This window comes from Panthera onca, chromosome A1, assembly GCF_046562875.1.
Source record: "Panthera onca isolate mPanOnc1 chromosome A1, mPanOnc1 haplotype 2, whole genome shotgun sequence".
NCBI classification, from domain to species: domain Eukaryota; kingdom Metazoa; phylum Chordata; class Mammalia; order Carnivora; family Felidae; genus Panthera; species Panthera onca.
In genome coordinates this window covers 199,798,912-199,824,797 of record NC_138339.1, presented here as the reverse complement: position 1 = coordinate 199,824,797, position 25,886 = coordinate 199,798,912, and positions in this window count along the sequence as shown.

Genomic DNA, 25,886 nt, shown 5'->3' with positions numbered 1-25,886 from the left:
TAATTTTTCTTCATGTGATTTTCTTTACCCACCATACTCTGATCTTTAAATTTAAACCAGGGCATTTGGGGGAAACTCTCATTGTGTTTGAGAAAAATATGCTACCATTTAAGTCATTACGTTTTTATCAGGTGAAAGTTATTTAACTGCCAATAAATTAATACTTCTCTAAAAGTAGATCAGTACTGTTGTGAAATAAGAATAAAACTAAGACTAGTGTGTTTATTTCCAAATAACCAAATGATGAAATCTGGTAGTTTTTAGATTGGGCAAACAATTACTTTGTATGTATTCTGCACTTATTTTTGAAATCCGTACTATGACTGCAACAGCTAAAAATGGACTCTTAGTAATTCCTAACAGATCTTCCAATATGTATATATGGCCACATATATATAACTGCACTTTTTCACATTCTTAGAGGAAGGTATGCAATTATTCTAGAAAACTGAAGAGCTGGGGAGGAGATTTGGCAAAAGAATAACAATGAGGCTTTGATGCATGCACGAAATTTCTTCTAAATATCTTTAATTCCTTAGGTTATCTAAGTTACCTTATAATAGTCCTAGTTAAAAAAAATAGGCAGGAATTAGCAAATTCTCACAGTTTGGAAGTCTGAAATAGAGTTCCATCATGATTTGTTCAGTCTTAAAAAATAAATTACACTTCCTGTAATGGTAGAGTTGCTTTTATTGGACTAACGCTCCTACTGATAGCAATAATAAACTCTGGAAAAATATTCAAAACAATTTTTGAAGGCTTTTAAAAAGCAGGTCAAAAGCAGGCAGAAACTTTAGTAAGTATAACCAACTCTTTTAAGAAGGGAACACATTGGATGAAGTCACATTTATATGGCTCTTTCCAGGAGAGCTCTGCTCAGTCCACATTGTGGAACACTGCATAGAGTTCAAGTAGAGACCCAGGGTTTTATTGGTCTAAGTTAGAGGATACAGTTTGGAGTCACCAAGTGTAGTCACACTTATAACTATACATTTAAATTCTGTACATTTTATTATATGAAAATCATTTCACACCTGAATTTAAAAATGAATTATACAAGTAGTAATACTCAATTCTAAAACTCCTTGCTTTTCAATGTATTTTTAATTGATAATTATTTTTACATTTTTTGCATGTTAAAAATTTTATTTTTATTTATTTGTTTTTTAATTTTATTTAAATCCAAGTTAGTTAACATATAGTGTAATAAGTTTCAGGAGTAGAATTTAGTGAGTCATCACTTACATATGACACACCCCGTGCTCATCCCAACAAGTGCCCTCCTTAATGCCCATCACTCATTTAGCCCATCCCCCCACCTCCCCTCCAGAACCCTGTTTGTTCTCTGTATTTAAGTGTCTTATGATTTGCCACCCTCTCTGTTTTTATCTTATTTTCCCTTCCTTTCCCCTTTGTTCATTTGTTATGTTTCTTAAATTCCACATATGAGTGAAGTAATATATTTATCTTTCTCTGACTGACTTATTTTGCTTAGCACAATACACTCTAGTTCCATCCACATTATTGCAAATGGCAAGACTTCGTTCTTTTTCACCTCTGAGTAGTATTTCATTGTGTATATATACCACATCTTTATCCATTCATCAGTTGATGGACATTTGGGCTCTTTCCATTATTTGGCTATTATTGATAGTGCTGCTAGAAATATTGGAGTACATTTGAATCATCATTTTTATATCCTTTGGATAAATACATAGTAGTACAATTGCTGGGTCATAGGGTAGTTCCATTTTTAATTTTTTGAGGAACCTCCATAATGTCTTCCAGAGTAGCTGCACCAGTTTGCATTCCCACCAACAGTGCAAAAGATTTCCCTTTTCTCCACATCCTCACCAAAATCTCTTGTCACCTGAGTTGTTAATTTTAGCCATTCTCACAGGTGTGAAGTGGTATCTCAGTGTGGTTTTGATTTGTATTTCCCTGATGATGAACTATGTTGAACATCTTTTCATGTGTCTGTTAGCCATCTCGATGTCTTCTTTGGATAAGTGTCTATTCATGTTTTTTGCCCATTTCTTCACTGGATTATTTGTTTTTTTTGGATGTTGAGTTTGATAAGTTCTTTACAGATTTTGGATACCAACCCTTTATCCTATATGTCATTTCCAAATATCTTCTCCCATTCCATAGGTTGTCTTTTGTTGATTGTTTCCTTTGCTGTGCAGAAGCTTTTTATCTTGATGAGGTCCCAATAGTTCAGTTTTGTTTTTGTTTCCCTTGCATCTGGAGACATGTTAATGTATAGTAAACTGCTTTCTGGAAAATAATTGTATGGTGAAGTAGTGTACGGTGATATTGAACCACTAATATGAAAGATAGGGAAAATGCCTTAAGTTTCAATCTCTACCACTGACCTACCTTAGATGAAACACCTACTACTTCTTTACTTCAGCCTCCTAATCTATAAAGGATTGGTGTATTTTTTGTTGTAAACTCTGTGTGTATTCTACGTATTTTATAAGTATCTGATGTGTTGCACTTCTAATACATTATCATTAATTTTTACCATTTGACTAACTATATACATAGGACAAGCTGAAAAGATGAAATGTTGGCCCCCAAATTAACCCGGTGTACTTCATGCTACTGGTGGATAATTTCCAAGTCATTGTCACTAAACTCTTATTAGTCAATGTAGGAGAGATGGGTTTTCAGATAATCATCCAATTACCAAAGACTTCATTATTCTGCAGTAGTCTGGCATAAGGTACATACAGACTTGATGTGCCTTTAGAAATTGAATCAAATATTTATGGAAGTTAGAATGAATAACATCCTGTGTAAAAGATAATTATTTTATAAATATGGAAAAAATTTCCCAGAGTGAGCTGCCTAGAAATACTAATGATGTCAGAATCAGATTCATAAAATTTTACAGTCAATCTCCATTATTCCTGCATTCTGTATTTGAAAATTCACCTGCTCGCTGAAATTTCTTTGTTACCCCCAAATCAATAAGTCATCTGAGGTCATTGAGGGGATATGCACAGAGGGATGAAAAATTTGAGTTGAGCTATGGGCACGTTCCCAGCTGAGGTTCAACAAAGTGTCCCTAGGCCTTCTGCTTTCATGCAGAGATGGTCAGAGCATGGAGATGACGGGTGGAGGAAGTGCGGTGTTTGAAAGAAGCTCTGGTGGATGGGGTTTGAATCCTAAATCCGGCCCCTCTTCGAGGGGTGGCCCCAGACAAGTCACTTAAGACTTCTCTACCTGGTTTTCTCTTTTGCAAAATAAAGGCAATAGAATCTACCAGGATGAGTTGATTTTGAATTTGAGATTATAATCTATGTGAAATATATATATATATATGATATGTAAATAATACATTTATATAATATATAATATTTACATAACACAATAAATTTATATAACATATATAATATGTAAATTATATAATATATAAAATATATTTCCCTCACCTCAGGAAGAATGGTTTATTAGCATTTGCTGATTCAGTATTAGTAGTGACTTTATAGAACGTAACCAGCATGAATAACAAGAATCCACTGTATTTTTAAAAACTTAGTCCATTAATGTCACTTTATTTTTTGATGTGTAGATTTTAATGCTCAATATGTATAAATCTTCACAAGCATATCTCCTTTAGATCCCCAATTTACTGAAAATAAAATATTCATGCTATTTCATTTATTTTACATAAAATAAAACACAGCATGACACAGTGGATATTTAGTGACTATAATTTGTAGGTTATAACAAATGTAAAGAGGAGTGAGAATCACCAAGAAAGCACCAAAAGAAGTAAAAATGTAACTCTATGAGAAAAAGAGACTTCACTTGTGATGATGCATCAGGTGTATAAACTGGCCTACAAACGTTTGTGTAATTGTTCCCAAAGCTACCCAGTATTTGAGTGTGCACTTTTCCACTTCCTGTAAGACAGGGTTATTTTCAGCTACAAGACTAATGTCTATAATCACACCACAAAAAATAAAATCACTCATTCGATTTAGCTCTCCTTAGGGAACTCTTAATATTGCTTTTACAGGTAGCAGGGTTTCATCCTCTACCAAAAATATAGACAGCCATACTTTATCCCAAGCAACTTATAAGAAGGTTTCCATGGATACAAAAATTTATTTTTCTGGAATTTTTATCACTCATTCAAAACCACCACTAGGGAATTAGAAGGTTGGAGCTAGTAGAAAACTTAGAAGACCATTCCAGATTTCAGTTACATCTCTTTTCTTACCATGGATAAGTAACTCTCTCCATGGATAGATAAGCAATGTAAGACTTAATTTATACAGTCCTTGTGTTCACTGCTTCCTCTTGCATCTGAGACCTTGCTATGGAGTATAGTCTAGAAACTTTCTTTCATAGTGTCATGTGTTTAGTTACTGTCCAATTTTCAGATATTTACAACTCTAAATTGTGTCATACACAAAGTCACTGAGAAAATGGGAGAATAAAAATGCCTCTCTTCAGTGATTCTAAATGGTGATATTTCATTGTGCAAAATGTATAATGCTGTTAATCCATATCCTTTATGTATCAGTTCATATAACTACTATCATTGTCAACTAATTATCTGTTTGCTTCCACTTTGCTCTTCTTTTACTTAAGCCTGTATTCACTCATCACCTGATCCATGTCTCTATTCTGATACATTCCAAATCTTTCTAACATGGCTATCTCTATGCTAATATATGATCAGAAGGGTAAGCAATGCAAGTTGTTGGCCCAGATTTGTGGTGTGATTCCTTGTATCAGTAGATCTAGTGATAGTCATTGAAATTTTTCTATTGCCAAATCTATGGTAGTTGCTGAAGTTATGGTGATGAGAAAAAAATAACTTGTTCTTTGATTTTATAATTTAATGGATACCTTCGTTAATCAATTTATGGTGAGAACATATTCTATGAGAAGTTGACTTAGGAGGGAAAGTTGGAGATATTTCCTGAGGAAGCGAAGGTTGATGTGAGATCTGAAAACAGAGTAGGAATTAACTAGATGAGAAGGGTTTTCAAATCTTCCTCATAGAATTAACATGTATAAAAGCCCAAGGATTGGGGCTCCTGGGTGGCTCAGTCGGTTAAGCTTCTGACTTCGGCTCAGGTCATGATCTCACGGTCTGTGAGTTCGAGCCCCACGTTGGGCTCTGTGCTGACAGCTCAGAGCCTGGAGCCTGCTTCAGATTCTGTGTCTCCCTCTCTCTCTGCCCCTCCCCTGTTCATGCTCTGTCTCTCTCTGTCCCAAAAATAAATAAAAAAACAAAAAAAAACGTTGAAAAAAAAAAGATTTGTTAGTAGTTTCTTCACCTCTGATTGATTGAAACTACTTTAAAACGTTTTCACATCTGAGAAAACAAAGCAAAACATGCTTTAAAAATTGGTGTATCCATTATGTAAGTGTATGTTTTTACTTCATTTTAAAAATCTGTCATATCAAATATGTTTCATGTCCTTTACGCTTTCTTTGTGTGAGGGTTAGATATGGTTAAGAGGAATAGGGCATTGCTAGCATTTTTCAGGCCCTTTTTATGAAGAAATATGACAGTCCACAGCAACTGGAATTTCTGGTGGCTTGCTGCCCAGGTGTTTGCTTAGCCTGATCTGAGGAAAGGAATAAATTATTGGATCTGAGTAGCTAATAGGTTTAGAAATTTTTAGGAAAGTGAAAATAGTGCTTCTTAAATATGAAAGGATCTTGTTGTATGCCTTAGTGAGAAAAACAAAGAATACTTTTCCTTAAATAAGTTTGTTTTATTTGCAAAAAATCTAATGGATTGAAGGGAGCTATGTGCATTTTATCAATTTTATTTCAGTTATTATTTATGCCTAAATAAATTCTCCTTCACAACTGCGATTGACTACCAGCATTGAGAATGTTGCCAACGAAATGATAATTTTGACTCAAGCACTATAGGTAAGAGCAGGGTATGTGCTAAATTGGGGTTGGGAGGGGGGTTGAAGCATGGGACTAGAGGAGGTGGACTTGAGCTAAATGAAATAATTGAAAGAAAGACAAAGGTTATTTAAAACAGGCTTAACCATAGATGATGGAAAAAATCTAAGCAAAAGAAAAATAATCAAGAAAAGGTTGAAAAGAAAACAGCATGTATGTGCTTCTTGGAAGAACTACAGTAACTACAATTTGAGGATCTATCTGCATAATATACATAAATATGTGCACATATATACATACCTAAAATTAATTAAGTCAAGTATTTTAGCAGATATGGAAGGAAAAAGACAAATGTTGCAATCAGAGGAAAAGTTTGGGTTTAAACTTTATGATTCATTGAATTAATCATTTATTCACTTCTTCATTATTACACTGCTTATAATGTCTTGGGTTGTATACTAAAAAACAAACATAAGCAAAAATTACATTTCATGTATCTGAAAATTAAACCACAATATACCTATGAACATCAAAGGTCAGAAACTTGCTAGATGAAAATTTAAGAAGCTAAGTCGTATTAAAGAGATATGCATAGCCTCCCCTATTATGAAACCCCCAGCCAGAGTGATACATTTGTTAAAACTGATAAACATACATAGACACATCATTATCACCTAAAATCCATAGTTTACATTAGGATTTACTCTTGGTGTTATACATTCTATGGATTAGGACAAATGTATAATGATAGGTATTCACAATTATTGTATCTTAGGGAGTATTTTCACTCCCTAAAAATGCTTTGTGTTCTGCTTAGTTATCCCTCCACAACCCCTCTCCCCTAACTCCTGGTAGCCATTGAGATTTTTACTGTCTTCATAGTTCTATGTTTTTTAGAATGGATATAGTTTAGTTGTATATATATATATATATACATATATATATATATACGTATATATATAGTTGGAAACATGCAGTATGTAGCCTTTTCAGATTACCTTCTCTCACTTAGTAATATGCATTTAAATTTCCTCTGTATCGTATCATGGCTTAGTAGCTCATTTCTTTTTAGTGCTGAATAATATCCCATTGTCTGGATGTACCATGGTTTATTTCTCCCTTCACTTACTGACGGACATCTTGGTTGATTCCAAGTTTGGCAAATATGAATAGGGCTACTACAAACATCTGCGTGCAGGTTTTGGTATGAATATATGTTTACAACTTCTATGAGTAAATGCCAAGGAACATGATTGCTGGCTCACATGGTAAGGGTATATTTAGTGGTGTAAAAAAACACCAAACTGTCTTCTAAAGTGGATATATAATTTTTTCATTCCCATTACCACTAAACAAGAGTTTCTGTTGTTACATCCTATGAGAATTTTTAAGAAATTCCCAACACTATTCATTTTCTTGATCCTTCACATTAAAAGGAACCAAAAAAAGCAAAATAAAAGCAAACTCTACTTCGATGAGATATAATCTATCTACAAAGAAATGCTTATTTTTTAAGTTTGATGAATTTTGACAAACTTTTACACCTATGTAATCACCACCATAATCCAGTTAGAGAATATTTTAATCAACCAAGATCTATTCATACATTTCTGCAGTGAACTCTACTCCAGTCCCAGGCAACGTCTGACTTGCTTCTGTTACTATAAACTAGACTTCGTATTTTGACACTTTTGTAAAATTGAATCATACAGTATGAACTCTGTTAAATCAGACTCCTTGCATTCTGTTTCTGAGATTCAGACATTTTGTGTGTGTATCAGTAGTTCACAACGTTTTTTTTAAATTGTTCATTAGTATGTGAATACAACACAATTTGTCTATCCATCTACATCCTGACATATATATATATTTTCAGTCCAGGGCTATTATGAATGAAACTGCTATAAATATTTGTATACAAATATTTTTATGGACATAAATTTTCATTTTGGGAGGAAGCTAATATGTCAATGTGTGAATGACTAAACCCTTTTAATTGCATTATCTTACTTTTGTAAAACTCTAATCTTGCTTGTTTTAAAAATAGAGTTGGACTCATAATTCAACCTTGATAATTCACAAAATGACTTCATTTTTCACTTAAAGTAAAATGGAGCCTCTTCATTTACTTTTAAACACTTTGCAGGTTTTGTCTCCAACTGCATGTAAAGTTATAGTTTCATCCCTCTTCCCTCTGCCCACTGTGCTTAACTGTCATTGCTCCTTTATTATAAGTTATTTCTCACACGGGTCTTTGTGTCAAATGGCCCACTTCTGAGAATGCTCTGCCATCCTATGTTTGCCTGACTGGCCTCTTTTTTCCTTCACAACTTACCTTAAATAGCATCTTAGCAAGGGGACTTTCCTCCTTTCAATCACATCAGCTTAATGTCTTTCATTGTGCTTTTTATCTTCTGATATATTTGTTGTTTGATTGTCTATTAGTTTACTGTAATGTTTTACCTACTAGAACTAATGCTCCATGAAACAAAAGATTGTATGAATTGTTTACTGTACTGTCTTTAGTGTTTATGACATTCCCTGGACCATAGTTGTTCTTCAGTAAATTATTTAGAGAGCAACTGAAGAACATAACATAAGCTGACTCTTAATTTATGACCATAATTCTCATAAGGACCGGCAATATGGCTGTAAATTCTTAACAAAATATTATCCCACATTCTTTGTGGCATAGACAACTAACTCTCCCTGTATGAATTCTTGTCATTATCCTTTAGTATTAGAATCCCCCTCCCTAAATTTTAAATAGGGACATAGTTGCTTAGCTTCATTGTATTTCTCAGGCTACTTGTAGAGGTAATCACATGAGCAATTTTTGGATAGTGAAATGCAAACATATCCCCAAAGACAAGTTACTCTGGACTTTCACTTTACCCATTCTGGCATGATAGACAGTGATAATGACTTAAATAATAGAGAAAGCTATGTATTGAGGATGGTAGAGTTGTACTTTTAGCTGATGTCTCTAAAAGACTGTAGTCAGGAGAGTCCACCCACCTGCCCAATTTTTTTTTTAATTTTAGAAAGGGAGAGAGAAAGGGAGAGAGAGCACGAGCAGGGAAGAAGGACAGAGGGAGAAAGGGAGAATCTCAAACAGGCTTCAAGTTCAGCATGGAGCCCAATGCAGGGCTCGATCCCATGGCCTAGGGATCATGACCTGAGCTGAAATCGAGAGTTGGACACTCAACCAATTGAGTTATTGGGCACCTCTGCTCAGATTTTTATATTGGAAAAAATACCCCACACTAATTGTGGTAGTTGTCCTATAGTAAAACATGTACCAGAGATTTGGAAAAACCTATGTAATAAGGAGTGGGCAGGGACTAGCGGGCTGCAGTGAGAACAGTTCTTTAAGGAGATGAAGGATCTAGGAGGCTAGAAATTTGAAAGTAATCAAAGTACATTTTGAAATCACCCCTAGCAAATTGAGTGCATGGATTATGGATAAGGGCTCTGAGCAAGTTGTTAGATTCTTTAGAAATATAGTCTTAACCAAAAGTCAGTTGATGTTAATAAGTAAATAAAATGAAGGGTTAAGAGTAGTATAGCCAAATGTTTAGACATCAGTGGAACCATGGAACAGGATTTCTTAAAGGAAAGTAGAAGCAGGAATCAAAAGTGTGTGAGAGGAACTTCGAAGGAGGTAGCATCATCAAGAGTGAGCTAGAGTTCAGTTAAGACCAAAAGGTGAGGGAAACTTGTTAAGAAGGGCTTAGGGACATAGGAAATGTAGTTAATTATAGGATGATAGTCCCAGAAGACAGAGTTGATGGATTTGAGTTTGGGTGAGAAAGGAAGGTCATGTCAAGGGTAAGGAAGCACATATCAATCAGCATTGACTGATACTAACAGGTTTAAAGGGCATGAAAGATTTAGTCTCAGCAGCCTTTCTTGACTGTGGGTACTAAGTATTGTGGTCAGAACATTGTCTGAATTGGCTGGGCAATGGTATATCTTGAAACCACTAAGTACACTGATAATGGACCCAGAAGCTGGAGATGCTGCTTGCTGTGTGGGCTGGATGATGGCTGAGAAACTTCTCACTCACGGGATGTATTTAAGTGAGTGATGTATATTTGCCAGTAGTGACTTTATATTTGAATATATGAATTATGAATGGATAAGTGCCTCTGTGTATGATCTCAGTGTAAAGATGTCTGTAGATTATATTCATGAATTTGTCTGGAGCAGCCCAGCTAATTAAAGCAATACACTGAGGAAACCGAGTCTACAGGTTCATTTCCTGTGGGTGCTTTTTACATCTGCAGAGTACACAACACATAATAGGGCCTTAATAAATGTGTGTTCATTAAATGAATAAGCGACTAAAACATCTATGGGATGAAAGAGAGCATGTCTTTAAAAGTACCACCACTGTCTAGGCCGTTATGCACAACATGTTCAGAAATCCATGTTTGATCCAGTAAGGGAAATTTTGTAAGAAAGTGGGACAGATCAGCAGAAATTACCAATACTCTCAGACAAGCAACCAAAGGACACATTCTTATAAAAGAGTGTGAGTGATAACGTCTAGTGTAATGAAAAGAGGAAATGCTTATGTTTTAAATTCCCCATCATCGTGTCAAAAATATAAATGTGGTCATAAAATTATAAAATAAGGTGTGCCTGGGTGGCTCAGTTGATTAAGCGTCCGACTTTGGCTCAGGTCATGATCTCATGGTTTGTGGGTTCAAGCCCCGTGTTAGGCTGTGTGTTGACAGCGTGGCGCCTGGAACCTGCTTCGGATTCTGTAGCTCCCTCTCTCTTTCGGTCCCTCCCCCACTCACGCTCTGTCTCTCACTCTCTCTCAAAAAAGTAAATAAACATTAAATTTTTTTAAATATATAAAATAAATATAATGATGAAGTTTAATATAAAAATAAAACTAACCAAAAGCCTTACCCTTTCAAATATTTGATAGAAGGATATTCTCTTTAAATTTGAATTAAATTTGAATAATGTTCAATTAAATTAATTTATAGTTATTTTGCTACTTTTTTTCTTATCTCCTTTGTATTATGTACCTTGTGAAAATACTTAATACATTTACATATTTTTCTATAGGATGTAGATTTTATGTAAACTACAGAAAATAAAATTAAAGCCTTTGCTTAAGAAGTGGATAATATTTTTATGTGAATTCTAAAATATTTTTCTCCTGGTGAGTTCCATGTATAAACTCTAAATATCTCCCTGGGTTGAACAATACACATATGTAATTTAACATGTTCTTCATAGAAATGCAAAATTCAAGAAAAAAATGCAGAAGAAAACAAAACTATTCTTAATTATCTCAAAGAGAAAATAGTTTTAACTTTTAGGTTTTTTTCTCTTACTTTTCTCTGGCATAGTATGTTTTACTAGGGAATATAACATATATATATATATATATATATATATATATATATATACACACACACATACATATATATATATACACACACACACACATATATATATACACACACACATATATATATATATATACACACACATACACATATATACTTTTGTATCCCACTTTAAATTACAACATAAACAGATTTTTATTAATACCATTGGAAATGGTTACATACATTCCATTATTCATTTAAACAAAATGCTTAGACACTAATCTAAGTGTAGCAATTATAAAGGTAAATAAAACAGATCAAGTCTCCACGTTATTTTCATTAACCAGTGTCTTCATTTTGGAAAATACTTTAAATGACAATTAATCAAAAGGAACATAAACTTACCAAAGCAATATGCTTATATTTGAAAGCCTAGAGACAAAAAAAAAATTCATATCAAAGCTTTTACATATTAAAGCTTTTCACATAACTTCAATGTAAATATTAGTTTACTTTTACTTCATTTTATTTGAAAGACAAAGTTTTATTTCTTAAATCTAAAATTAAACAAATAAAACCCCAACCACAAACAAAGACAAGCAGAGACTTAATTCTTAAGAATCACTAACTTGATTTTAGATTCCAACTTTTTTTTTGAATAAATAATGAGAAACAGTAGTGCCCTGTGGCTTCCTGTCTAAAACATTTTTATGTTCATATATCAGCCAGACTGTCATTGTCTTACATCTGTTATATTGCAGCAACATTATTCATTATAATTCTTTGTTTGTTCAACCAAAAGGCTCTTTGGGTTTGGTTTTACCCCATATTTTAACAGATGAACTGTGTTATCTATGCACAGAAGTTATTTTTACGCTTTACTTGTGAAACTTAACTGCTTGCATGTGCAAAAGCAAACAAACTGTTGCATTCTGCCTCAGTGCCATAAAAAACCTGGACCATCTGTAGCTCATCACTTTCTTGGTCAATTATAGATGAACAAAGTCCTGAAATACTGAATAGGTAATCCATCAAATACAACCAAGGGCATGAGGCTTTCTTAGAGCCATTTCCCAATCAAGGTGGAAGCTGCTATTGTTTGACCATGCTCCCTGTTTTATTTCCTTGGGCATGAAAAGACACGTGCAAAAGGCATTAGCCTCCTGAGGGACTCAGTATGGTCATTTCAGTTTCTTAATTAGAAGAAGCTGAGAGTTAACATTAAAAAAAAAGTGCCATGTTACACAGCAAAGATTTTATGATTTCTCATGGAGGGTCCCTTCACTAACTTTGTGATTTCACTTAAAAGAACCTGAACGTTGGAAAATTAGGAACATTAAATGTTTATTGACCACTATGAAAAGCTGAGTAGAACAAACTGGCTTTTAAATGCAATTGGTTTTATGTTATTAATAATATCTAGCTTTATCATATTTTCACCATATTTTATATTTATCATACCATAATAATTTGCCATATTATATTATTATTACAGAAAATATTGCAGTTGTGCAGTTTTGAAGTTATAAAATTTATTTTGGTGTGAGAATAGGTGTTGGAAATTTCTTTAGAAAGGTATTTTACATAAATCAAATATGAAGAAGGAAGATGATTGCATAAAGGATGAAAGGGATTTATATGTTTCCAAAATTTGCTTTATGGAAAATAGTTCCTGAATGGTGTGTGCCAGTTCTGACTCCCTTCACACTATGTTCACCAAACAACCTAGCTTTCTCGTCCTCAAGTTCCTTTTATTTATGCTTCTTTGCATTTGGCAAAAATTTTTTTGCCCTGGGCATTGTCATTGCTGGCCACTTACTGACATTTAAGACCAAACTTGAAAGTAAATCCTGCCATGACCCCAAATCAAAAATCAGACTTTTAATCTCCTCTGGCCACCTGTTATAAATCATATCAATCTGGGTGGCTTTTCTCCCTCCCTTCCTCTCTGCCTCCATCCTTTCCTTCCTTCCACCCTTCCTTCCATTCTTTATTTTCAGCTTCTATCACTATTAGCCTATATTGTATATTTACTTCTATTTGCATACCAGTCCCTCCACCCCATGTACCTGCTCTGTATTTCTTGTTTACCACTTTATTCTTAATATATACAGTGCCACTTGGTATATAAATATTTGTTGAATAAATAAAATATAAAAAAGAACAAATAAATTCAAACACAAATTCTTACACATCTTAAAGAGACAATAAAAGAAAAGATTGTCCCTGAATCTCCTATATTTCAACCATTCTGTATACACATATATATGATATTCTGGTTGGAGTGCAGTGTTGTCTTTTACTCAGCTTTGAGTTTTCTCTCTCATCTTAAAGTTATTTAAAACATAACTGCTATCAGTATATTTTTTTAATTTTCAGATCATTTTCATGTTTATCTATTTGTAACTGACTTTAATGCTCTTTTCTCATTGTATTTACTATGTTCAGAAAGTGTTTATTGTATAGATTTACGTTTTGAGATGCATGGAAACTTTATTTTTGGTGTAACATGTGGTCATGTTTGGTAAATCTTCCTTATGTCCCTAGAAAGGATTATTCCAATATAAAATAAAGTTCAAAATTTACTTATTGGATCAATACTAATAATTATTTTATTCATATCCTTTGTATCTTATTAACTTCTTTTCTACTAAAACAATGTTTGAGAGGGGTAAACAAAAATATGTATTAATACTAAATTTCCTTTGATTTCTTTGTATACTTTCTGTAGGTTTTTCATGGTGCATTTTCATATTATGATATTTGGCTTTCAAACTTTCATGAAATCAGATCATCCTGATGTCCTAGACTTTTTGTGCCTGCCTGTGTTTCATTTAACACTTGTCCTGAATTTAAACTTGCCCGATATTTATATGAAAGAAAATCCTAACCTCTTTTTTTCAGTATTATCCTGTTCTTTTCATCTATTCTTGTAATTTCAAACCTTCAAATCACTGTTTTATATCAATATCTTGCATATAATGCAAAGATGCTTCTCTTTTCTGGATGCCATAGGTGAGTTTATCCCATCTGCATTTATATGTAAATTTCTTCATTTAAATTCTGCTTCTTTATTTTGTTTTTATGTGAATTCTTCCTTTCAGTGCTTTAGCATTTGCGGTATTCTAATATGTGGTCTGGTTTTTATTGTTTCCCTTTTATTTTTGCTTTATTTTCCTGTGTTTTATCTTTCAACCTTCTTTAGCAGGTACCTATCTGCCTTTATAAAATATACTTATAAAGCATACTTATTCGCTCATTAATTTTTAATATTATTAAAACCTCTTTATGAATTATGTGTGAATTAATTTTTTTCTTTTTGCACTTTACCTTCTTTATACTTCCATGTTATTATTTTTCTAATTATTCTAAATTTAGAGGTATACTTTTCATTCTGTTCTGTAATCATTATTCCCATAACTAAATCTATGTGCATTAAATTATTTAAATCTATCAATATTTACTTCCAGTACATTTCCTATAGCATTAAATGAACCCCTCAGAGGAAACCCCAAATTTAGCATCAGACCCCAGTAAGCAGGGTGTAATGATTTCTACTTATTAATTAAATAAATAACTCTAATTGACTAAAGTGATAGTTCCTAAACATAGTTCCTAAGCGAGCCATGCCAAGGTCATTGTTCATGGAGAAGACATTGAAAAACCATTTCTGGAGTGATCATGCCATCCAATTTTCCTGAGACTATTCCAGTTTTAGCACATTTAGACTTAGCATAGTCTCATATCTGAGGAACCTTTTCAGTCCTAGGAACACTGACACGATTAATTACATTACTGTTGCCCCTGTGTAGTTACTGCACTTTGGTTATGAGCCTGGAGCCACTGTTTCAAGACCACCAGTCAAACTGATGAAACAGCAAATAAAACCAAGGTCTTGATCTGTCCATCAACAAATCTGATGGCAATGATCTTCTGAGAGTAAGGTCTACAGCTTTACATCTATCTTCTACATTCCACTAAGTTTCTTCTCATGTCCATTCCAACTCAGAGCCATACAGGGAGGGAGATTCTAGGAAATGTTCCCAGGCCAGTCACATTGATACTGCATAATCCAGCACACCTAAGAAGAAGGACATGAATAAATAGGAGTAAGTGACTGTTAAGGATGTAAGGAAAGGGATTTATAATATCAGAGTCTACTAACATAGAGTTTAATATTATAATATTTATAATATTAGAGCTTATAATTATTAGGGTTCATAATTTCAGAGGTACAATGATTTGGGATAACAAAAAATGTCAGCAAATGACAGGGAATTAGGAAGCTAAGGTGTAGTTGAGCTAAAGTGTTGAGGATTGACAAAGTCAAGGAAATAGCAGGTAGAATTCACTCACATGATTGCTGATTTTATCTTGAGCAAAACAATTACAAACAATTAAGTTTAAATATATAGTGGCTAGAGAGCAGTGATTAGGAAGGGTAAAGAGTGGCACAATGTGATGGAGAGACAATGAGGATTCAGGAGACCAAAGATTCCTCTTCTCTAACTCTATAAGAAAGGACAGCTCTCCCTTCAGAGGGGTGGTGTTCTCAGCATGGGCCTACTTTCTTGGCAAAAAAGTTGAGGGAAATTTTTAGTGAGAGTTTACAACTGTAAGCACAAGTCTTAGTCATGAAACAGATGTTCTTATGTATATAATAGGAAAACTTGGATGGAAGCCTGCCATTGAGATGCTGGGTTGGGGCAGAAGTGATTAAATACTTAGGACATTTAGGCAAGTGAGAATAGATACAAAATAGGCCTTTCGACTTGATCAGGAAATCAAGAATAACCAAAATGTGAGACACACTTTCTTAAAAATTTTTTAATATATATTTATTTTTGAGAGAGAGACAGCATGAGCAGGGGAGGGGCAGAGAGAGAGGGAGACACAAAATCTGAAGCAAGCTCCAGGCCCTGAGCTGTCAGCACAGAGCTCCCCATGGGGCTTGAACCCACGAACCAGGAGATCATGACTTGAGCCAAAGTTGGACACTCAACCGACAGAGCAATCCAGGTACCCCTGAGACATACTTTCTTTATGTAAGCTTGAGTTTTAGAGATAATAATAATAAGTTAAAGGGGAATAATATTTTTCCTTATAGATGAGGAGGCACTCAAAATGATATAAACCCTGTGTGGTCTCTCAGGATTCCACACTGCAGGTTCTTGTGCCTACTGGTAGAACATTTTTCACTCCTCTGAAATGAGTCAACATTGGTCCAAATTAATTATGTGAGCTCCAGGAAGGGGCATATAACTTATAGGAATTGTCTGTGCTCAAGTCAAGAGGCAGACACAGTGTCCTCCTGGCTGGCTAAGTTGGTGGTTTTAGAGGTTTGCCCACAAGCCATAGTCACAAAGCCTGGACAGAAGAATATCCACTATGATTTTATAAACACTAAATAGCCTGTTAAGAGAAGATTTTCTAGATATGTAAGACATTGGAAGGTCTGTCTAAGTTAAGGAAATTTTCATGGAAATACAAGTCTGAGGCCTAGAAGATTTCAATCTGACATGGCACAAAAAATCTTTGTCCTATGTAGAGTGGCTTTTAGATAGAAAAATACCCTGGTAAAAAAAAAAAAGTTACACCTGAGGTGGATGACTTAGCTTAATATTTCCAAAATATTTATTTCTACATTCTACATAACATAGGTAATGTATGCAGATCATAACATCAGAGTCTGATGAAGCAAAAACAACAATGCATCTACTACCAAGGCCAAAATATAAAACAATATCATCACCTCAAAAGCCTTCTTTTGTGTTTTCTCCCAATCATTAATATTCAAAGGTACTCAATCTCATGTTATTGTTATAGGTTAGTCTAAATAATAAGAGGATGAAAATCTTTCCAAATCATTTTATGAAACCAATAGTACCATGTTTTCAAAGTCAGACAAATATTGTATAAGTAAAGTAAGCTGCAAAACATTATGCCTCATAAACATCGAGATGTGAACACCTGTGGCTTGAGGTTGCTCAAGCTCTATGATCAATGGAAACATATTAGTGGTACTTGTAGATGGCAAATTTATGGCTGGGAAAATGGCTAAATGCATTAGAAAGTAAATCAAAGAGAAGGTAAACAAAGAACTCTGTACATTGGTTTCTTTTGTCTGTTTTGGTGAAATGGAAAAGAAAAGAAAAATAGCTCCAGGCTTCCAGGGCTATCTGGTTATGGTTGGTGATTCAGTCTAAAAATGGGAGAGATGTGTCCTTAAAGGGGCAGATGCTTCTCATGATAGTAAGTGATCCTGTCTGGGTGGTCATTAATAAAATGATTGTATAGTTTACAACTGCAGCTAATTAATCAAGAGACTGTTGAAATATGGGAATATTCAGTCAATAGTTAAGTCACTTTGTTGACCTCTATAAACAACCTTTTACTGAGATATTTTTACTGAGCCTCTGTTGAAATGGATTTTATGTATCAGTGATAAGCAAGCTATTTACCTCACCTTAGATACTGTCAAAAAAAAGAACTTGTTCAGTCTTTCTCGGAATCCACAGTTAGATGCAGTTTTTATAGAAATATGGATACATGGAAAAAATGCCAACTGAGTGGGATAAAAATGTAGGGTTCAAACATGTGCCTTGATGTGTCTCCTTTTCTACCTTTTGATATTGGTAGGTTTTTCTTTCTAAGGCTGGTAAAATATTGAAAATGAAGTCAACTCTGGAGTTTTTATATAATGTGAGTAAAGTTTCCCCTAATTCTATGTCTTTGACCCAAATGATATTTGATGCTGTGATAAAAGAGGTTCCAACACAGCTCTTCATGAGATTCTGTTTTTTTGTGGGGGAGGGAGGTGGAATAGAGAGAATAATGTGAAAAAGTTGTTGCCAATCTCTTTGTTCATCTTTAACCAATGGGGATGAATGATGAGAAAGTATTTAATATGATTCATTTATCTTCTCTTTTTTTCATTCCATTGCTAATTAGCCATCTGAACACTGGTAAAGTTATTGAAATTTTAATGGATTACTATAAGACATCAGGTAATCTTGCTGTCCTTACAACTCCTCAAAATGTTAAAGAATTTTAACGTATAAACTTGAGGATATGTCATGATCTGAGGCTGTCATAAAAGGAGAAACTTCCTTTTTAGAACCCATGCTTACGAAAATGGGTGCAAGGCAAAGGAGAGGATTATGATCCCAGTGACAGGATGCAAGATCTCTTGGTGTAACTCCCAGCGGAGAATCTAAGGCCATTTGCATGAGTGTGGATAAAAAGGGCTGAGGATTGTGAAGAAACTTCATAGGGACTGTGAATGCTGGTGCTGATTAATCTGACCAAAGTATAGGTTCCAGCAAAAGTGGAAAATTCTCATATAACTTTGATTGGAGTTAATAGAAACATTCTTTCAACAACAAAAAACATATTGTCTCTGACAGTTCCAAAGTTATTGATTGAGATGCTGGTTTCTGGAGAAATCACATAACACATTTGGGAATTTCATTAACTGCTGTTCACAAAGTTACCAGGAAAAGAACTGAATTTAAGAAGGCTCCGAACAAGAGTAGGCTTTGTTAAAGTTTTAAAGAGACATCACACAATCAATCCCTTTGGTACCTTTGGCCGCCAGTGCTCAAATAATATTGGAAGTGTCTGTTATGCTCAGTCATGCTGATTTGAGCCTTTGACAGAAACATGTTTGACTCTGAATGGTGACCATTGGGACTTTAGACTAAAAACTAACCTGATGTTTCTTCAAGTTATACTCTCCTTTGAATGGCCTACTATTGGGCTTTAGTTGAATTTGATTATACTATGGAAGAACATAAAATTATTTTGACACCTGAAATTATCTTTAGGTCCTAGGCTATGTCAAAGCATTAGTCCAACAGAAAAAGAAATTTTACAGTAGTGTTTCCACATATTACATGGAAATAATTAATTTAATTAATAGATAATTAATAATAATAAATCATTTCCATATTACATGGAAATTTATGTTGAAGAACATGTGATGGGTTTACCTTTGAGTGTACTCCTTCTTATGACTGGTTATCAAATGAAGTAAAACAAACATCATGGTTTAGAGATGCTAAACCCTGGGAATCTTATGAGTTGTTCTTCATCCAACATTGAATTGGAATGAATTCAAATTCATTCCAACTATTTCCTAAGTTTTCTAGTCATTTTTCTTTGTTCCAAATATATGTAAAAATGTATTGCTTAAGTTCTAAATATTTGGGATGAGGATCTAGTTATCTTCTTATTAGTTTCCAACTTAATTCCCACTACGGTCAGAGAGTATACTCTGTATATTTAAAAAATGTTGAGACTTTTTCTGTGGCTCAGCAACTGGTGATTTTTAAATGAATATATAATTAACAAATTTTGGGGGTCATTTTAGTTAGCTATAGTTACAAGTTTGCTAGTTATGGGATGCCTGGGTGGCACAGTCAGCCAAGTGTCTGGCTCTTGATTTCGGCTCAGGTCTCAGTGTTGTGGGATCAAGCCCGCATCAGGCTCTGTGCTGAGCATGGGGCCTACTTAAGATTTCTCTCTCTCTCTCTCCCCCTCTCCCTCTCCCCCACTCGTGCTCTCTCTCTCTCAAAAAAAAAACAAAAACAAAAACAACCAAACAAAAAAACTAGGGGCGTCTGTATAGCTCAGTTAAGTGTCCAAGTCTTGGTTTTGGCCTAGGTCATGATCTCAGGGTTCATGAGATTGAGGCCTGCACTGGGCTCTGCACTGCAGAGCCACTTGGGATTCTCTCTCACCCTCTCTCTCTGCCCCTCCCTGCTCACATCTACCCTCTCTCACTCTCAAAATAAATAAGCCTAAATAAATAAATAAAACAAAATTTCTAGTTATGTTTTTCAAATTTGCTACACCTCTACTATTCTTTTCCAGATTGATGTTAATGAGAAAGGTGTATTAAAATCACCAACAGTGAATGAGTATATATTTTCTAATTCTTTTTATCAGTGTCAGTTTCCCTTTGTAAAGTTATATTATTGAGAATATATAGATTAAGAACTATTTTCTCTTACTCATGAAATGAGCTTTTGTAATGTGATAGGGCCGCCTCACAATGGTGTGCTTCTTATCATTAGGTCTTCTTCCTCTGCTATGAGACAGGCGCATCAGCTTTTTCTTGACGTATTTGCATGCTACTGGAGTTTCCATACTCTGACTTATGTCATCTCTTGCTAAGAAACAGAGATGTAGATTTGACTTGACTTTCCTTCTAACAATTCCTTCTCTACAATGGATACAATACTTGGAATCACTCAGAATATTTACATTTCATGAAATGATCGCTGCAATTAGTTTAAATCTGTCAGCTTTCTTCTAGTTTCTGTTTGCTGCAGCTGTTCTTTGTTTTTTCTGTTCTTTTTCTTTATTTTGGGGTAATCAAGATTTTATTTTAAAGAATTTCATTTTACTCATTAACTTCTTAGTTACATATTAACTTATGATAGTCTATAATTGACAAGAGACATGTTAGTGTCTGTTTGAAAGTTTTATTCTAAGCATTTTCTGAAAAATGGAAAGTCATTAAATATCTTAGCTTATTTTTTACTCTGAATATTGTGCTATTAGTAATAGGTATTTTAATTTTACATATAGTTACAAATACATATTGGACTATTGTTATTAATATTTCTATTAATATGATAGTTTTTGAACAGTGAATATGTTTTTATAGTCATTCACGTTTTTATTTTTTTCAGCCACCTTCATTCCTTTCAAAGTCTATCTGGAATCATTTTTCCTTCACCTTGAAGAATTCTCCTTCATGTTTCTTTTAGTGCAAGTTAACTGACAATAAGTCCTATCAACTTTTGTTCTAAAAAATAATAGTTTGGGGATTATTTTGAAAAAACTTAAAGGATTCATGTTGGCAAAATTTTCTTTTCTACTGTCACTTTAAACATTTTAAAACATTTTTCTTTTGGTTTCTGTAATTTCTTTTTAAAGTCAACTGCCAGTCTTAATTTTTATTCTTAAAATAATAATAGTATTTTAATTTTTCTAAATGCTTTCATTTCAAAGTCTTGTCTTTGAACACGATTTCCTTCTTTATATCATCATACATCTATATTTAATTATAACCTAATAATTAAGAATTTGATTATAATCTATATTTGATTATATTTTTTCTTGCTTGAACTTTGCTGAGCGTGTTATCACTTCAATTCAATCATGAATTGATGTAGGTGGGACTTAGTTGATGCTGTAATTTGCACATCTGGCTCAGTTTTGTTTCTCATGTAGTACCTTCAGCTTTTTGAATTAAAATATAATGGATTATAGGGGCGCCTGGGTGACTCAGTAGGTTAAGCGTCCTACTTCAGCTCAGGTCATGATCTCACAGTCAGTGGGTTCCAGCCCGACATTGGGCTCTGTTTTGTCAGCTCAGAGCCTGGAGCCTGCTTCAAATTCTCTGTCTCCCTCTCTCTCTGCCCCTACCCCGCTAATGCTCTGTCTCTCTCTCTCTAAAAAATAAATAAACATTAAAAAAAATTAAAATATAATGGATTACAATCTTTAATTTTCAGAGGTATTGTCGTTTCTTTGGAATACTAATTAACTGTTTTACACTCTTTGCTTCCATAGATCTCTGGAGTGTTTAATCATAAATAAAAATATACAAACATATATTTATAAATATATATATATAAATAAATTTCTGTACATATTGATTTTATAAATATTTTTAAATGTATGTAACATTTTATTTATGAAATATATAATTTTATAAATTTAATTATTAATATATTTACATATATTTTATACATACATGTAATTTTATCTACTTCTTTCTAGTTTTTGCAGTAGCATTAATCTACTATGCTCAACTACATCCTTCCTATGAGCAGAAGACCCCACTATTCTGGGCTAATATTTTGAAAATAACAGTATCAACAAACGCATCCCAATGACCCAAATTTTATGTGTAAATACTCATACAGTGGAATTTCCCATATTAAAGCAACAAGTAATTACTTGTGGAAGTTTTATAAATATTAATTATTTTTTTTTAACGTTTATTTATTTTTGGGACAGAGAGAGACAGAGCATGAACAGGGGAGGGGCAGAGAGAGAGGGAGACACAGAATCGGAAGCAGGCTCCAGGCTCTGAGCCATCAGCCCAGAGCCCGACGCGGGGCTCGAACTCAGGGACCGCGAGATCATGACCTGAGCTGAAGTCGGACGCTTAACCGACTGAGCTACCCAGGCGCCCCTAATTATTTTTTAATTACTGGTCTTTATGTACTAGTCCTGTTCCACCCTTCTTTATAACCTTAATTCCACAACACTTTTTTCCCATTCTACTAGAGTCATATTGCTACTAGACAAACTAGATACAGTGCTAGGATACCACAATTCTCTTGAAAATAACATCTACTTGGAGGTATTTTTGGAGTAGGGAGGGGGCAGACAGAGAGAGAGAGAGAGAGAGAGAGGAACTCAAAGAGGCTCCATGCTCAGCATGGAGCCCGCCGCAAGGCTCAATCCCACCACCTGGGATCACGACCTGAGCTGGAATCAAGAGTGGGACACTCAACCGACTGAGCTACACAGGCATTCCCAATGCCTTATATTTGAAATAAAATACTTTAATATTATTAGGAAAAATATTTTAATATATTGAGGAATGTATTTAATATATTGAGGAATATATATGTATGTTCATATACCTGACTGCATTCTCATGTGGGTTAAGGATTTAAAAATTAGAAATTTATTTTCCAAATTCACAAAAATAGTAGATACTTAACAAATATTAAACTCTGAAACCCAATATCTAAACTTGTAATTGGGAAAGTTAAATATCTCATGGAATTAAGAGACATTTTAGCCAATCAATCTTAAAAGTGCAGAAATAGCATAATTTGAGGCATACTTGTGAAACCATAAAACTTAGTACTCATATTCTGCTTTAAATTAGTAAATGGAATCCTATACTCATTAATAGTCTTTTCTTCACATTAAACACTAGCATACAATGTATCATATAATAGCAATCTTGTCTGACAATATCCTTATTTAATTAGAAACATCTAGAAGCTCTTGAATAAGACTAATTTTATTTCTCTGGAGAGGCAATCTGATAAATCAGTATAGTATAATATAGTAAAATTGGCATTACTCAATATCAAAAATGTGATTTAGGAGGAAAAGAATCAGGTTAAGTCTATGAGTTTTTAAAACCTGGAGATATTACCACTAGAATCTTTATCACTGGCCTTGGAGAGAAAACTAATGAAAGCCCCATTTTCCAGCTTTGCCTTTCCTTACTTTAATAAGAGGTAAAATGCTAAAGAAATAGTTATGTCAAAAGCCGATGGCAAGTAAATTAATATAATCTCCCTCCAGTTATCAACTGTCAGATTTTCTGAAAACTTGTGATAATAGGATCAGTTTTAGCTATTCATTCTAATAAAGATAACAGTGTGGTTTAAAAGATGTAAAAAGTGAACGTATTGGATCAAAAAATAATTCTTATGATTAAAATAGACTTTAGGAAGAAAAAATCCTTAATTGATGTTATATATGAGAAAATTTAAGTGATTGCCACACATACACGTTCAAAGATGTCTAATAAAAACATATTAATAGAAAAGTTTTATTAGAATTGGATAAAAATTCAAATCCCTACAGAGGTTACTATACATTTTAATTATTAGTCTCAAAGAAGTCATGCATATATGTTAATCATTTCAAAATTAGTAGTGGCTGAGAGTCACAGAGAATTGATGTCCTTGTTATTCAAGTTATTTTCCTATGTGGTATTAACAGATTTTTATTTTTTATTTACTCTTCTCTGTTTATTTACTGTAAAGAGAATTTTTAGTTAAAAAGTAATATTAATGAGGGGCACTTGGGTGGCTCAGTCAGTTGAGCGTCTCACTTCAGCTCAGGTCATGATCTTGTGGCTTGTCAGTTCAAGCCCCATATCCGGCTCTCTGCTGTTGGGCAGAGCTTGCTTTGGATCCTCTGTCCCCCTCTCTCTGCCCCTCCCCTGTTCGAGCTTTCTCAAAAATAAACATTTTAAAAAGTAATATCAACAATCACTTTTACTATCTCTCAAACATTAACATATGCTTTAACTATATTTATGTTAAATCTAACAGAATATTACTGATTTTTAGTAGTTTTTTTACATTCAATATTTATTTATACTTACACTCATATGTATCTTAGGTTGCTCTTCCTGAATTTTCATACTTTGGTCTGGGATTCTTTTATTTCTTCCTAAAGATTCTCCCTAGACTTCCTTTTTTAGTGCATATCTACTGGTATTGAAGACTTTTAGCTTTTGTTTGGCTGAACATGTCTTTATTTTGACTTTGTTTTTGGAAGACTTTTTCTTTCTGGGTGTACAATTCCTTTATATAATTTACTTTAAAGATGACATTCATTAACATAAGATCTTCAAAATTTCTGAAATTTAGTTTTCAGTTATATTTTTGTTCTTTAAAAGTATCATATATATTTTTTCTTGGCTTAGAATAGGTCTCCTTGCTTCTGGTTTTCTTTGTATTTATTCTGATTGATATTTGCCAGCTCTTGAATCTCTAACTCAGGTCCATTTTAAAATTTTCAGAAACTTTCAGCTCCTACTGTCTCAAATACTGCTTTAATCTCATTCACTCCCTCTCTCTTTTTTTACTCTTCTGGGATTTTGTTTAATAATATGAAAGACGTTTTCACTCTTCCCTTATATCTATATTTCACACTCTTTTTTTTTCTATTTGTATCCTTTCCTTATCTGTGCTCCTATCCAGATATTTTTCCGGTCTATCTTTCAGTTTACTTATATTATGTTCTGCTGTCATTAACTTATTGTTGAATCTATCAAGAACTTTTTTGGGTTATTGTATTTTCTGGTTCTACATGTATTTACATTTGTTTGTGTAGGTTTTGATTCTCTGATGCTATAAACCATCTTCATTTCTATTTTTACATATTTTTCTCTGTTTTTGTACACATTTTAACCATAAGCATTTACAAGATGTCTCTTCAAATTCCCAAGTCTAGAACTTCTGGGTAGTTTTGTTTGTTTTCTTTTGACTTTAGGTCATTTGGCTCTCATGCAATGGGTAAGATGTTTTCAGTGAATGTCAGGCCTTATGCATAAAATTCTATACAGTCCCGAGTGATTTTGTTTTCTTTCTACACAGAGGATTTACCTTTACCTTTGCTTAGAAAGATAGAGGTAATAATTGCCTTCTGTCAATCGAGACCACAATGAGTAAGACTTGTGTCATATTTTGGGTAGGTTTCTACTCTCTGTTCTACCTCTAGTCCCAAAGCCTTCTAGGCTTAGTTCTAAGTGAGCCTGGGGTGTCCTGCAACTCTGATGTGCATCCATACTGCACTGTGAGTCAGGTCCCTCAAGTATCTTTTGTTGCCTTTTGGGTCTGAAAAACTGTTACAAGATCTTTTTCCCTCTGTTTATTAGTATTGGTCTATTCCCCAGGCACTGTGCTGAAATCCTTACCTTTTGCTCTGGTCTCAAATTTGGAAACTGGCCTGAGGGAAATAGCTGCTACAGAATGTCATACTGGATTCCAGCACAACTCCCATTTTCTTAGAATTGTGTTCCATCGAGTCTTTGTTACCTTTGAGGATCTCTGATGCCTTCAAATATATTTAATTTGTTTCCTA